This window comes from Mauremys reevesii, linkage group 2, assembly GCF_016161935.1.
Source record: "Mauremys reevesii isolate NIE-2019 linkage group 2, ASM1616193v1, whole genome shotgun sequence".
Classification (NCBI taxonomy): Eukaryota; Metazoa; Chordata; order Testudines; family Geoemydidae; genus Mauremys; species Mauremys reevesii.
The window spans coordinates 245,049,692-245,063,384 of NC_052624.1; the positions used below are offsets into that span (position 1 = coordinate 245,049,692).

Genomic DNA, 13,693 nt, shown 5'->3' on the forward strand with positions numbered 1-13,693 from the left:
GGGAGACAGAGAGAGACTGAGCATGAGTTAGAGAGATACATTTTTGGGAAACAGAGATAGATTGGTAGGCTGGGATTTTCAAATAGACCTAAAGGAATAAAGTGAAAGTTGCTGGCAGTTGGGCACCTTACTCCACTAAGAATCTTTGAACATCCCAGCCTAACATACTATTAAATTGCATCCGACGAAGTGGGTATTCACCCACGAAAGCTCATGCTCCAAAACGTCTGTTAGTCTATAAGGTGCCACAGGATTCTTTGCTGCTTTTATTAAATTATTATTAGCAAATAAATAAATAAATATAAAATGTCTCTTTGTATAATGATGTCCCATTATCTGTCTGTATGTGCAGTGAAATGTTACAGTTCTGTTTCACTTTCGACAAGTCAGCCATGATCTAAATCACTTTTTGGTAGCGGTATTGTAAAGAAGAAAAATGCTGGTTCAAAGATGAGTCCAAATTCAACTCTCAACAACATAAATGGAGGGAAATGCTGAATTCAGCTAAGAGCAGATTTTGGCCCATAGTTTTTATTTTTTTAGTTTAAATGATCCACCACAGGGATCCTACTCAGTCATATTGCTGTGGAATTGCCACTCTCCCTTCACTTTGCGTTGCCTATCCTTTCCCTCAATTCTATTTAAGTGGTTTAATTTTCTAGCTAATGTCTTAATAATAACCAAGTTTCTGTCACTCCAATTATATCAGCCTTCCATTCCACATATATACTTCTAATTTCAGGGGAAATCTTATTAGTATGATCCTAGCACTGGCACAAAATTCATTTGACTTTTCCTTCTCCACTTTCTTCTGTCTTCTCCCTCTGCCTCTTTTCCCTATTTTGACATGTAGCTTTTTGGCAACTAAAATATTCCCACTGTGTGTGGACAGCTATAAACCCCTCTGCCACTATCCTATGGTTTCAAAACTGACCTATTAATTATTTATAGTGTAGTCCTGTTCACCTGCCCTCCACCTAATGAAAGGTCAGTCATATCCCAACAACAACAAAATAATATATATAATAATAATAATATATAATAATAATAATTGGAGATATACCAATCTCCTAGAACTGGAAGGGACCTTGAAAGGTCATCTAGTCCACCCCCCTGCCTTCACTAGCAGGCATCATGATGAACCCCTTTCCTGCTCCTTCCCCTTAATCAAAACTCTAAGGTTTTGGATGTGTCCAAAACCCTTCACAAAGCCAGCATTACATTTATTTTCCTTCACTTTCCAGTCAAGATACTTGAAGCTCATCCTGAATCTCTCTTTCATTCTTCCTCCCCCTTATTTTTTTTCCTGCCTGTCTAATTTCTGATTCTTTTCCTGCTCTGTGCATCTACCCACACAACAATATCCAGACTTTGGCACAAAGCAAGTAGATCACACTTGTATTAACTTGATCACTATCTATAAAAAGCACCACTCATTTCCCTGCTACCATACTTCTATTCTCCTGCCGTCATTTCCCTTCTGCCTCTAGCAGTACATCCTTGGATACCACAGGCCTGTCGTCCTAAACTCCCTCACAATCACCCAATCCCTGCTATTGCTAAAGGCTCCTCCATGTGCTTTAACATCATACTGTTTCAAACAGTACTACATTAAAACACATGAGCAGGGTAGACCAAGTAACGAGCAACATGATAGTGAAATTTAGATATCACTGTGACATTGCACTCCATATGATTTTATGAAAAGATGCTAATGATTGTGAATATAATGTAACTGGAATATGCTTCATGCAAAAGGTATCTTGTAAGGTATTACAAAGTTTATAATCTACTGAGTGTGGTCATCTTATTTGTATAAATGTATCATTCTTGTATCTGAAACTAGAAATATGAAATAGAACTCTGAGGTCCTATTGTAATTATGCAAAGTGTGGGCCATTAATGGTGGTTTGGAATCTTGATGGCTCCCATCAATGAGGACAATTAGTTGTAAATGGCTCTGTTTACTTGCAAACCTTCCTGTGAGTCAAGCCAGAGGAACCAGGGGAGCAGAGTGGACGGGGGCTGCAGACAGGGGAGTTTGAGAGGGAGAGCAAGAGATCCCGCTGCTGAACAGGCTACTAGGTGAGATTACTAGCTGTTGGTGTGAGTGAGTGTGCTGGACTGTTTGAATTTTAATTGTGATTCTGATTTCAGGTGACTTCAGTTTCAGTTACAGCTGCTGTGGCAGTTGGGACTGAGTGCCTGACCTTGTTCCCTTGATTGTTCCCTTGATTGCCTTTGATTGGCCTTCCCCATTGTGACTCATGAGGGGGTGGGACTGACCTAGGCAAGTAGGCTTTAAAAGTCAGAGGCAGAGCAGACAGGGGAGTTTGACAGAGAGTGGGTTACGATGGTTAGGAAGACCTGCAACACCTGTGCCAGCACTGCTTCTGTCTTCTCCACCTGCGCCTGTAGCCAGACAAAGCGCCTGAGCATGGATGCTTCTACCCAGATCCTGGTGTGTTTTTGCAGGGACTGTAACTTGCAATTTCCACTTACTGATATCCAGGCTGGTGGGGGCATCCAATGTGAAAGGTGCTTACTGGTGGAATCTCTCAGGCAGCAGGTGGGAGAGCTACAGGAGGAGGTGGCTAGGTTGAGGAGCATCCGAATCCACGAGCAATTCCTGGACAGTGTCCATGGGACTGCTGACACACCACTGGTGGAGGAGTGGACACTGGCAGCTGGTGTAAAGGAGGAGAAGCCTTGTACCCCTAAGGCTGGGAGGTCTGCTGCCACCACTGCAAATAGGAAACGTAGGGTAGTGGTGGTTGGAGACTCTCTGCTGAGGAGGACGGAGGTGCCCATCTGTTGCCCTGACATTTCATCTCGGGAGGTATGCTGCCTGCTGGGGGCCCGAATCCAAAATGTTACAGAGGCATTGTTGAGGATTATCCAGCTCTCTGACTACTATCCCATGCTACTCATCCACGTGGGCACAAATGATACTGCGAGGTGTGACACTGAGCGGATCAAGAGTGACTACAGGGCTCTGGGAGTATGGGTGAAGGAGTTTGGAGCACAGGTGGTATTCTCTTCAATTCTTCCTGTCAAAGGTAGGGGCCCGGGCAGAGACAGATGTGTCATGGAGGTGAATGCCTGGCTGCAAAGATGGTGTCACCAGGAGGGCTTTGGCTTCCTCGACCATGGGATGCTATTCGAGGAAGGACTGCTAGGCAGAGATGGCGTTCACCTTTTGAGGAGGGGAAAGACCCTATTTGCACACAGACTGGCTAATCTAGTGAGGAAGGCTTTAAACTAGGTTCGACAGGGACAGGTGAGTAAAGCCCACAGGTAAGTGGAGAACATGAAGACCTGGGAGATGGGTTGGAAACAAGAGGGAGCGTGGGCTATAATGGCAGAGAGAAAGGAGGGTCAGGGCAAAACTAGGAGGCAAGATCAAACCAGTATCTTAGATGCCTATATACAAATGTGAGAAGTATGGGTAATAAGCAGGAAGAACTGGAAGTGCTAATAAATAAATACAACGACATTGTTGGCATCACTGAAACTTGGTGGGATAATACACAATTGGAATGTTGGTGTGGATGGGTACAGCTTGCTCAGGAAGGACAGACGGGAAAAAGAGAGGAGGTGTTGCCTTATATATTAAAATGTACACACTTGGACTGAGGTGGAGATGGACATAGGAGACGGAAGTGTTGAGAGTCTCTGGGTTAGGCTAAAAGGGGTAAAAAACAAGGGTAATGTCATGCTAGGAGTCTACTACAGGCCACCTAACCAAGTGGAAGAGGTGGATGAGGATTTTTTTAAACAACTAACAAAATCATCCAAAGTCCAAGATTTAGTGGTGATGGGGCACTTCAACTATCCAGATATATGTTGGGAAAATAATACCGTGGGGCACAGACTATCCAATAAGTTCTTGGACTGCATTGCAGACAACTTTTTATTTCAGAAGGTTGAAAAAGCTACTAGAGGGGAAGCTGTTCTAGACTTGATTTTAACAAATAGGGAGGAACTCATTGAGAATTTGAAAGTAGAAGGCAGCTTGGGTGAAAGTGATCATGAAATCATAGAGTTTGCAATTCTAAGGAAGGGTAGAAGGGAGTACAGCAAAATAGAGACAATGGATTTCAGGAAAGCGGATTTTGGTAAGCTCAGAGCTGATAGGTAAGGTCCCATGGGAATCAAGACTGAGGGGAAAAACAACTGAGGAGAGTTGGCAGTTTTTCAAAGGGACACTATTAAGGGCCCAAAAGCAAGCTATTCCGCTGGGTAGGAAAGATAGAAAATGTGGCAAAAGACCACCTTGGCTTAACCACGAGATCTTGCATGATCTAAAAATTAAGAAGGAGTCATATAAAAAATGGAAACTAGGACAGATTACAAAGGATGAATATAGGCAAACCACACAGGAATGCAGGGGCAAGATTAGAAAGGCAAAGGCACAAAATGAGCTCAAACTAGCTACGGGAATAAAGGGAAACAAGAAGACTTTTTATCAATACATTAGAAGCAAGAGGAAGACCAAGGACAGGGTAGGCCCACTGCTCAGTGAGGAGCGAGAAACAGTAACAGGAAACTTGAAAATGGCAGAGATGCTTAATGACTTCTTTGTTTCGGTCTTCACCGAGAAGTCTGAAGGAATGCCTAACATAGTGAATGCTAATGGGAAGGGGGTAGGTTTAGAAGATAAAATTAAAAAAGAACAAGTTAAAAATCACTTAGAAAAGTTAGATGCCTGCAAGTCGCCAGGGCCTGATTAAATGCATCCTAGAATACTCAAGGAGCTAATAGAGGAGGTATCTGAGCCTCTAGCTATTATCTTTGGAAAACCATGGGAAACGGGAGAGATTCCAGGAGACTGGAAAAGGGCAAATATAGTGCCCATCTATAAAAAGGGAAATAAAAACAACCCAGGAAACTACAGACCAGTTAGTTTAACTTCTGTCCCAGGGAAGATAATGGAGCAAGTAATTAAGGAAATCATCTGCAAACACTTGGAAGGTGGTACGGTGATAGGGAATAACCAGCATGGATTTGTAAAGAACAAATCGTGTCAAACCAATCTGATAGCTTTCTTTGATAGGATAATGAGTCTTGTGGATAAGGAAGAAGCGGTGGATGTGGTATACCTAGACTTTAGGAAGGCATTTGATACGTCTCGCATGATATTCCTATCGATAAACTAGGCAAATACAATTTAGATGGGGCTACTATAAGGTGGGTGGATAACGGTACTCAGAAAGTAGTTATTAATGGTTCCCAATCCTGCTGGGTATAACAAGTGGGGTATCGCAGGGGTCTGTTTTGGGACCGGCTCTGTTCAATATATTCATCAATGACTTAGATATTGGCATAGAAAGTACTCTTATTAAGTTTGCAGATACCACCAAACTGGGAGGGATTGCAACTGCTTTGGAGGACAAGGTCATAATTCAAAATGATCTGGACAAATTGGAGAAATGATCTGAGGTAAACAGGATGAAGTTTAACAAAGACAAAAGCAAAGTGCTCCACTTAGGAAGGACCAATCAGTTTCACACATACAGAATGGGAAGAGACTGTCTAGGAAGGAGTACGGCAGAAAGGGATCTAGGGGTTATAGTGGAGCACAAGCTAAATATGAGTCAACAGTGTGATGCTGTTGCAAAAAAAAGCAAACGTGATTCTGGGATGCATTAACAGGTGTGTTATGAGCAAGACACGAGAAGTCATTCTTCCGCTCTACTCTGCGCTGGTAAGGCCTCAACTGGAGTAGTGTGTCCAGTTCTGGGCACCACATTTAAAGACAGATGTGGAGAAATTGGAGAGGGTCCAGAGAAGAGCAACAAGAATGATTAAAGGTCTTGAGAACATGACCTGTGAAGGACGGCTGAAAGAATTGGGTTTGTTTAGTTTGGAAAAGAGAAGACTGAGAGGGGACATGATAGTAGTTTTCAGGTATCTAAAAGGGTGTCATCAGGAGGAGGGAGAAAACTTGTTCACCTTAGCCTCTAAGGATAGAACCAGAAGCAATGGGCTTAAGTTGCAGCAAGGGAGGTTTAGGTTGGACATTAGGAAAAAGTTCCTAACTGTCAGGGTGGTTAAACACTGGAATAAATTGCCTAGGGAGGTTGTGGAATTTCCATCTCTGGAGATATTTAAGAGTAGGTTAGATAAATGTCTATCAGGGACGGTCTAGACAGTATTTGGTCCTGCCATGAGGGCAGGGGACTGGACTCGATGACTTCTCGAGGTCCCTTCCAGTCCTAGAATCTATGAATCTATGAATGAAGGCTTGGGGTCTCACAGGACATGTGACCATGTCACCTGGTACAGGAATCCATCTTAAACCTGGGGCTTTTACATCTAGAAGGAGGGGTGGGCACCCAGAGCGACAAAAGATTCCTGCCTTGTGCCCAAGCTATCTAAGGGGATGGAACAGAACAAAGGAGGTTCCAGTCATGAGAAATCCTGTAGGTACCACCTGAGCTGGAGCTCACAAGACCTGTGCCAGGGGAAAGGGTTGGGCCCAGACTAGGCAGGAGTCCAGTTTGTGAAAGAAGCTTATTGGAACATCTCTGAGGGTGAGATTTTATTTGTAATCAGGTCCTTAATGTATTAGGCTTAGACTTGCGTGTTTTGTCTTATTTTGCTTGGTAACTAACTTTGTTCTGTGTGTTATTACTTGGAACCACTTAAATCCTACTTTTTATACTTGATAAAATCACTTTTGCAAGGGAATGAGCCCTTAATTCTGGGCCTGATTCTACCAGCCTCAAGATAGATCAGATTAGCCTCAGGGCTACTCTCATCTGCATTGGCTGGCTATTACACTTAAGGGGCTATTTGCCAGTCAAGGGCAACCAGAGCAAAAAAGAGCTCCAGTGAGGCCCCCCTCGACCCTCAATACACCCACCTCCTACTTTTGGGGCTGCAGCGGTGTTGATATCTCCATACCAGGGAAATCCACAGCTGGGGAGATCCAGCAGCTTTCTGGCCCTTTTATGCCACTAGAGAAATGCAAAGGGGCCAGAAAATATTAGACTCTGGCCCCATATGCTCTGCTGACTGATACCACTGTGAGCCCCTCGGAGGACATCAAAAAGGAGACTATGGCCCAAAATGTTCAATGTGCTGTACAGAAACTAACTAGTTAATGCATGTTCACCTACCTTCGAGAAATGCCATGAGGATTATTATCCCCATTTTGCAGATAGGAAAACTGAGAAGTTAGAAGACTTGCCCAAGGCAGAAGTATGATTAGAATGCAGTATTTACTGTCTCCCAAACCTTTATTCATTTATCTAGACTACACAGCTTCTTGATTATTGTAATAAACAATCATAGAATTATAAAACTGGAAGGGTCCTTGAGAGGTCATCTAGTCAAGTCCCCTGCACTCAAGGCAGGACTAAGTATTATCTAGACCATCCCTGACAGGTGTTTGTCCAACCTGCTCTTAAAAATCCCCAATGATGGACACAATGCTCCAGTTGAGGCCTAATCAGCCTTCTCGTATCTTGCTTGCAATACTCCTGCTAGTACATTCCAGAATGATGTTTGCTTTTTTTGCAACAGTGTTAAGCTAAATGAGTCAACAGTGTATAATCCACTATGATCCCCAGATCTCTTTCCGCAGTACTCCTTCCTAGGCAGTCATTTCCCATTTTGTATGTGTGCAACTGATTGTTCCTTCCAAAGTGGAGTACTTTGCATTTGTCCTTATTGAATATCGTCCTACTGTATTTACTTCAGACCATTTCTCCAGTTAGTCCAGATCATTTTGAATTTTAATCCTATCTTCCAAAGCACTTGCAACTCCTCCCAGCTTGGTATCATCCACAAACTTTATAAGTGTACTCTCTATGCCATTATCTAAATAATTGATGAAAATATTGAACAGAACAGAACCCAGAACTGATCCCTGCGGGACCCCACTTGTTATGACCTTCCAGCATGACTATGAACCACTGATAACTACTCTCTGGGAATGATTTTCCAACTAGTTATGCACCCACCTTATAGTAGCTCCATCTAGGTTGTATTTGCCTAGTTTTTTTTTATGAGAAGGTCATGCAAGACAGTATCAAAAGCCTTACTAAAGTCAAGATATACCATGCCTTCAACTTCCCCCCATCCACAAGGCTTGTTACCCCATCAAAGAAAGCTATCAGGTTGGTTTGACATGATTTGTTTTTGACAAATCCATGCTGACTGTCACTTATCACCTCATTATCTTCTAGGTGTTTGTAAATTGATTTCTTAATTATTTGCTCCATTGTCTTTCTGGGTACAGAATTTATGCTGACTGGTCTGTAATTCCCCAGGTTGTCCTTATTTCCCTTTTTATAGATGGGCACTATATTTGCCCTTTTCCAGTCTTCTGGAATGTCTCCTGTCCTCCATGACTTTTCAGAGATAATTGCTAATGGTTCAGATATCAAATCAGACAGCTCCTTGAGTATTCTAGGATGCATTTCATCAAGCCCTGATTTGAAGACATCTAACTTGTCTAAATAACTTTTGACTTGTTCTTTCCCTATTTTAGACTCTGATCCTACTTCATTTTCACTGGTATTCACTATGTTAGCCATCTATGTTAGACATTAGATTATTGTAATTAACAATACTAGCATTTAAAATATGTAGAAATAAAACTCATTACAAATCTACTTTTTAATTAGTTCATTGGCCTTTATAAATATGAAAAATTAATTTGTGCCTGTATTCACCTTTAATTAACACATATTTGCAACAGCTTCGGAACTACATTTTCATCTTCTATGAGACAGGTTAGACACTATTTAGTAAATCAAACACAGGTTTCGTTATTTCTTGAGATAAAAACCTGCAGTGGTTCCAGACTAAGCTGTAAAATTATCCAACATGTAAACTGTGGTGATCTATGGATTTTTATATATATATATAAACTTGGTTAATGATGTCATTAGATAACAATGTATAACTGTCCAAGTGGGTGTAATGTCCCACAAGCATAAATGTCCCACAAGCAATTGAAATAGAAAACCTACCTCATAGAATAGAAATTCCACCCTGTCGCAGCACCATTCCCTGCCCACCTGTCATTTTTTGGTTTGTTGTTTTTTTGTTTTTAGGAAATATACTGCTCAGGGGAGATGATAGATATACAACCCCGAATACTGCTCCTCTTCATCTACCATGAGGAAAGTCATAGTGCAAATTACCATGCAATGCTCTACCAATGTACCTCAACCCTCTCATTGAGGGACGATTACTAGGTTTGACAGGATAGATAAATCTGTCTGCCATTCAGTGTTAGACCTCTGCAGTGACTGCCAACAGGACTAAAGCCCCTATTCACTATGGAGTGGAGTAGGACCATCTACTGTCTCACAGCTGTCAGATGACAATTTTCAGTCACTAAGAATCTGGGCTGGATTTGAACCAGTGATCCAAAGTTAAAAATCTCTGAATTCCATAGCTATTTTTTTAAAACATCCAGTCCCCAAAAGATTATGGCGCAAATTCTACTCTTGCTTCTGCTTGTGCAGCCCCTTGAAATCAGTGGGTTTGTATAGATGCAGATGAATACAGACTTTGGATCCATATGTAAACAGTGCTTCAATTAGTATATCAGCTGGAAATTTCAAAGCAATGGACTTTGGTCTCCTTTCGCTTACACCAGTTCTATAATGTTGATCCATTGATTTCTGGAGAGTAGCTCTTTATTTACATGAGTGTAAAGGAGGAAATAATTAGGCCCTAAATCTGAAATTTCATCCCTAATTATGAGTAATCAACAAGAGTCCTAATTTAGGGACCCATCTGTGATACCATTACTGACACTGAATAGTACCTTGCACCAGGAGTAGCCACATTGAAGTCAATGGGTGAAATCCTGGCCCCACTGAAATCAATGGCAAAACTCACATTGACTTCATTGGGGCCAGGAATTTCACCCAAAGGGACTACCTGTGAAGTAAGATGCTATTCATCATCAGTAAGGGTAACACAATCTGATCCCTGATCCAGCAAGGTAGGGTTGAGGTTTGAGAGACAAAAAAAATCTTTGTCTATACAATTCCAGAAAATGGACACAAGTGATCCTGATTCTGCCCTCACACAGATGTAAATCTTGAGTCCTCTTCTTACTGGATGCATAGCTTACCCAGCCAATTTGTGGCAGTCTCATCAGTAAAATACGTAGTCCTCAGATGACCATCAAATTTGGTCAGAGGGCAGTCATCAGTGATCATCAGTCACCAGTCACATGTAAGATCCTCCTGTTGGCCCCAGGTGTGAAGGTTGGATGTACATTGACCCTGTCCATTCATAATTGGTTCAGAAAAGCCCATGAACATCGTGGCAAATCAAAGCCAGGTACACACATGGTCAGGTCAGTTATGAGAGGCTCAGGTTTGCCCTGAACTTCTCAACCATTCTGGCTGTAGCACCCTCATGATGGATGTGTGGAGGAATGATGTTGCTTAACATGGGGAGCCACATGATCGGTGTGGGTCAAATTGTCCTATTTATGATGAGCATGGTTGAGTGTAGTTATGAGTCAACCAACTTGACGTGAGATAAATGGAGCCAGACCAAAGCACGGTATTCTGCTGCAGAGTAATGAGGGGACAATGGAGCAGTTTTCTTGTTGCGGACCCAGTGAGTACCTGGTTCATACCAAGGAAATTAATGATCCAATCAGCGGACCATATTTGACCAATCAGCGGACCTTTCTAGACAGAACCTCTGTCACTTGCCAGCCAACATTCTTAATGCAATTCCATCCCTGCAACACTTTTACTAGTACTATGCAAGCATTAGACTAGCTTTCAGAGAAGAAATTTTCAGAAGACCCAAAATGAAAACCCCAAGAAGAAATTGATCCAAGAAGCAAAAAGGAAAATCAATTAGTTGGAAAAGGGATGAGAACATAGAGCAATAAAGTCAATATAAATAAAAAAAAAAGAGGAAACAGAAAACTAAGAGAGAATCAGAGACTGAAAAACTTTTGAGAGAAGGCGATGTTTAAAATACAGTGGACTCTAATCATGAGTTTATATAAGCAAATCATATCTAAATTACTCCTGAATTACACAACTATAAGATCAGAATCAGGCCTATTAACTCAAAGTAAATGATAACCTAATTTAAATTTTAATTTTAATTATTTTAGTCCAGCCACCCTAACTTATGTCTAATACTTTATTCTACCAGAACTCTGACTGAAATCAGAGGCTTTTTGAAAGACCACAAATTATGTCATCCAATCTGTCTTTAGCCACTATTCTGCTGACATGCTCAAAGAATTCTAGTAGCTTAGAGACACAAGATTTTCCTTTATAGAAGCAGTGTTCATTTGTCCTTGTCATATCATGTCATCTGGGTGCTTTATAAATCCATTTTTAATTAGCATTTCAACCAAATTACTTGAAGTAAAGCTTACTGGTCTGTAATTCCCAGGATCACCCCTTAGCATCTTTTTTAACGATAGTTATGATATTTGCTATCATTCAGTCCCCCAATGTACTTGCTGATTTTAACGATAGAATATGTATTTGTGTTAGCAGCTCAACTTCTTCATTCTTATGTTCCTTTAGAATTTTTGATTGTTATGCCATGCAGTCCTGGAAGCTTGTTGCTCATTAATTTGTCAATTTGTTCCTGCGTCTCCTCTTTTGAAAACTCAATCTCTGACATTATTTCCTCTTTGTTATTTGATAAGAGTAGGTCCAATGTAAGTATCTCCCCAACAACCTCTGTGAAGACTGATGCAATTAAATTATTTAGCTTCTCTACAATGTAGTAATACTCCTTAATTGCTCCCTTAACCCTTTGATAGTCTAGAAACTGACCAATTCTCTCATGTTTCTGATATACTTAAAGATTTCTTGTAATTTGTTCTTGTGTTTCTTGACATTTGCTTTTTAAATTCCATCTATTTAGTTCTGAGAACAGTATGAGGTTGTCTTTGTTACTCACTTCTCAGATACCACAGGAATACACTTCAAAATGTGTAGCAGCCATATTTTGCAAGGCATTTGTGTGCAATGCATGAATGTGCACACACACACACAAGAATAAAATCACATACATAAAGTCTGCATACACATGCTACATGTATATTCACTATATATGTGATAGAGAGAATAAATAATGGACAAGTGTGAATTATGGGGATACAATTCCTTCAAGAAGCTCTAGTAATATCAAACCAAAAAAGCAAAGCTTGACAGGTTTGTATAGTCCTCAGCCTCTGCAGAATTATAGCCCTGTAATTCAGAAATTGTTGTTTACCTCATATAATATATACATCCAATTTCCCCAATCCATTCCCATCCTGCTCCTACTGACATCAAACCTCCTCCAGGACAAGACCAAATCTCCCTGACAGCTCCCACTCAGTGAGGCACTCACATTCCCTTAACATGAAAGGCCTCACGGTGGCACTTGCAGCATCAAGGAGGGGGTTAGAAGCTGCTTCTCTTTAGCTGATTTTAAAGAATTTCTGATGGGGGCTCCTGTGACTTATGAGAGGTTTTGGTGTTTTTGGCACTGGAATCCATGGATTTAGACATGATGTACAATATCTGCTAAGAATTTTGTTTGAAATAATATGATTTTTTTAAATTAAAAGTTACCCAGTTTTGGAAAGGAATTATGTGGCCTGCTTCTGATCTCACTAATTGTAATGTAAAACAGGAATAACTGCATTAAACTCAGTAGGGTTCCACTGGTGACACAGCAATGAGAGAGGAAAATCAGGCACCGTATTTCTTCCTTCCATGCACTTCTCTACTCTCTGAATATACATCCTGGGCCCAAGTTTCCTACTTACACTGAAAGTCGGTGAAGTTACACTGATGTAAAAGTGGCATGATTGCTGTCTGCTCTGTAGCTCTCCTTTCTCCTTGCCATATTTAACTCTCACTTATCCCAGTATAAATCTTGAGTTGCTCTGGATTTACATTCAGGTACATGAGAACAAAATTGATCCTGTGTATTATAGCAGTTCGCTTTCTATTTTAATAAGGCTTGGAACTGTGCAATAACTACCTGTGATTAACCACTCAAAAATGACTTGAGACGTTGGTTTGCTTCTATTTTCTAGACAAGCTTTCTTCCCAAAGGAAAATAATATGGATTCAAGTCCAATTAAGTCCGTTGAAGTTTGGAAAGGAATACAATAAGATTTCCTTTTACCATTTTTCAGTGTATATGTTTATACTCATATTTTGACCAACAGCTAAGAGATATGAGACCAGGCACACTGAGTCAATGGGCTGCTTATGTAAACCATGGACAGTAGCACACATTGCCAAGAATCAGTGTTAAAATGACTAGTTCATCTATTGTTCCACAGAAGAGGGGAAGAGGCACAAGTTACCAAAATAAAATAAATAGCTCAATAGAATTGTTAAAAAATATTAAAATTCATATCACCTCTGTAATTTCATTAGAGAAATTTATTATTAGTTTTTAATAGGCGTGGACTTCCTACAGACTACTAATAGACACTTTACACAACCAGGCTATAAAATCCCAAGGAACAAGAAGAAGAAGAAAAGAAAAGCAAATCACCATCATTTTATTTATGTTATTCATACTATTCCAATTATCAAACTCCATTTATGAGATGACAGTCACAGCAGGGTTATAAAGGTTCTATGTCAGAGCTCCCAGCTGTTTCATGCACACCATAAACAAACAATAACTGCACTTAGTGTTCATTGAAATAACTCCCACTACCAATTCC

General features: G+C 40.7%; 1 long non-coding RNA gene across 2 annotated transcripts in view; it reads right to left on the bottom strand.

Annotated features, from left to right (window-relative positions):
* LOC120399534 overlaps positions 1–13,693 on the bottom strand; it is a 54,922-nt gene that overhangs the window by 20,596 nt on the left and 20,633 nt on the right. The gene's annotated exons all lie outside the window — the stretch shown is intronic.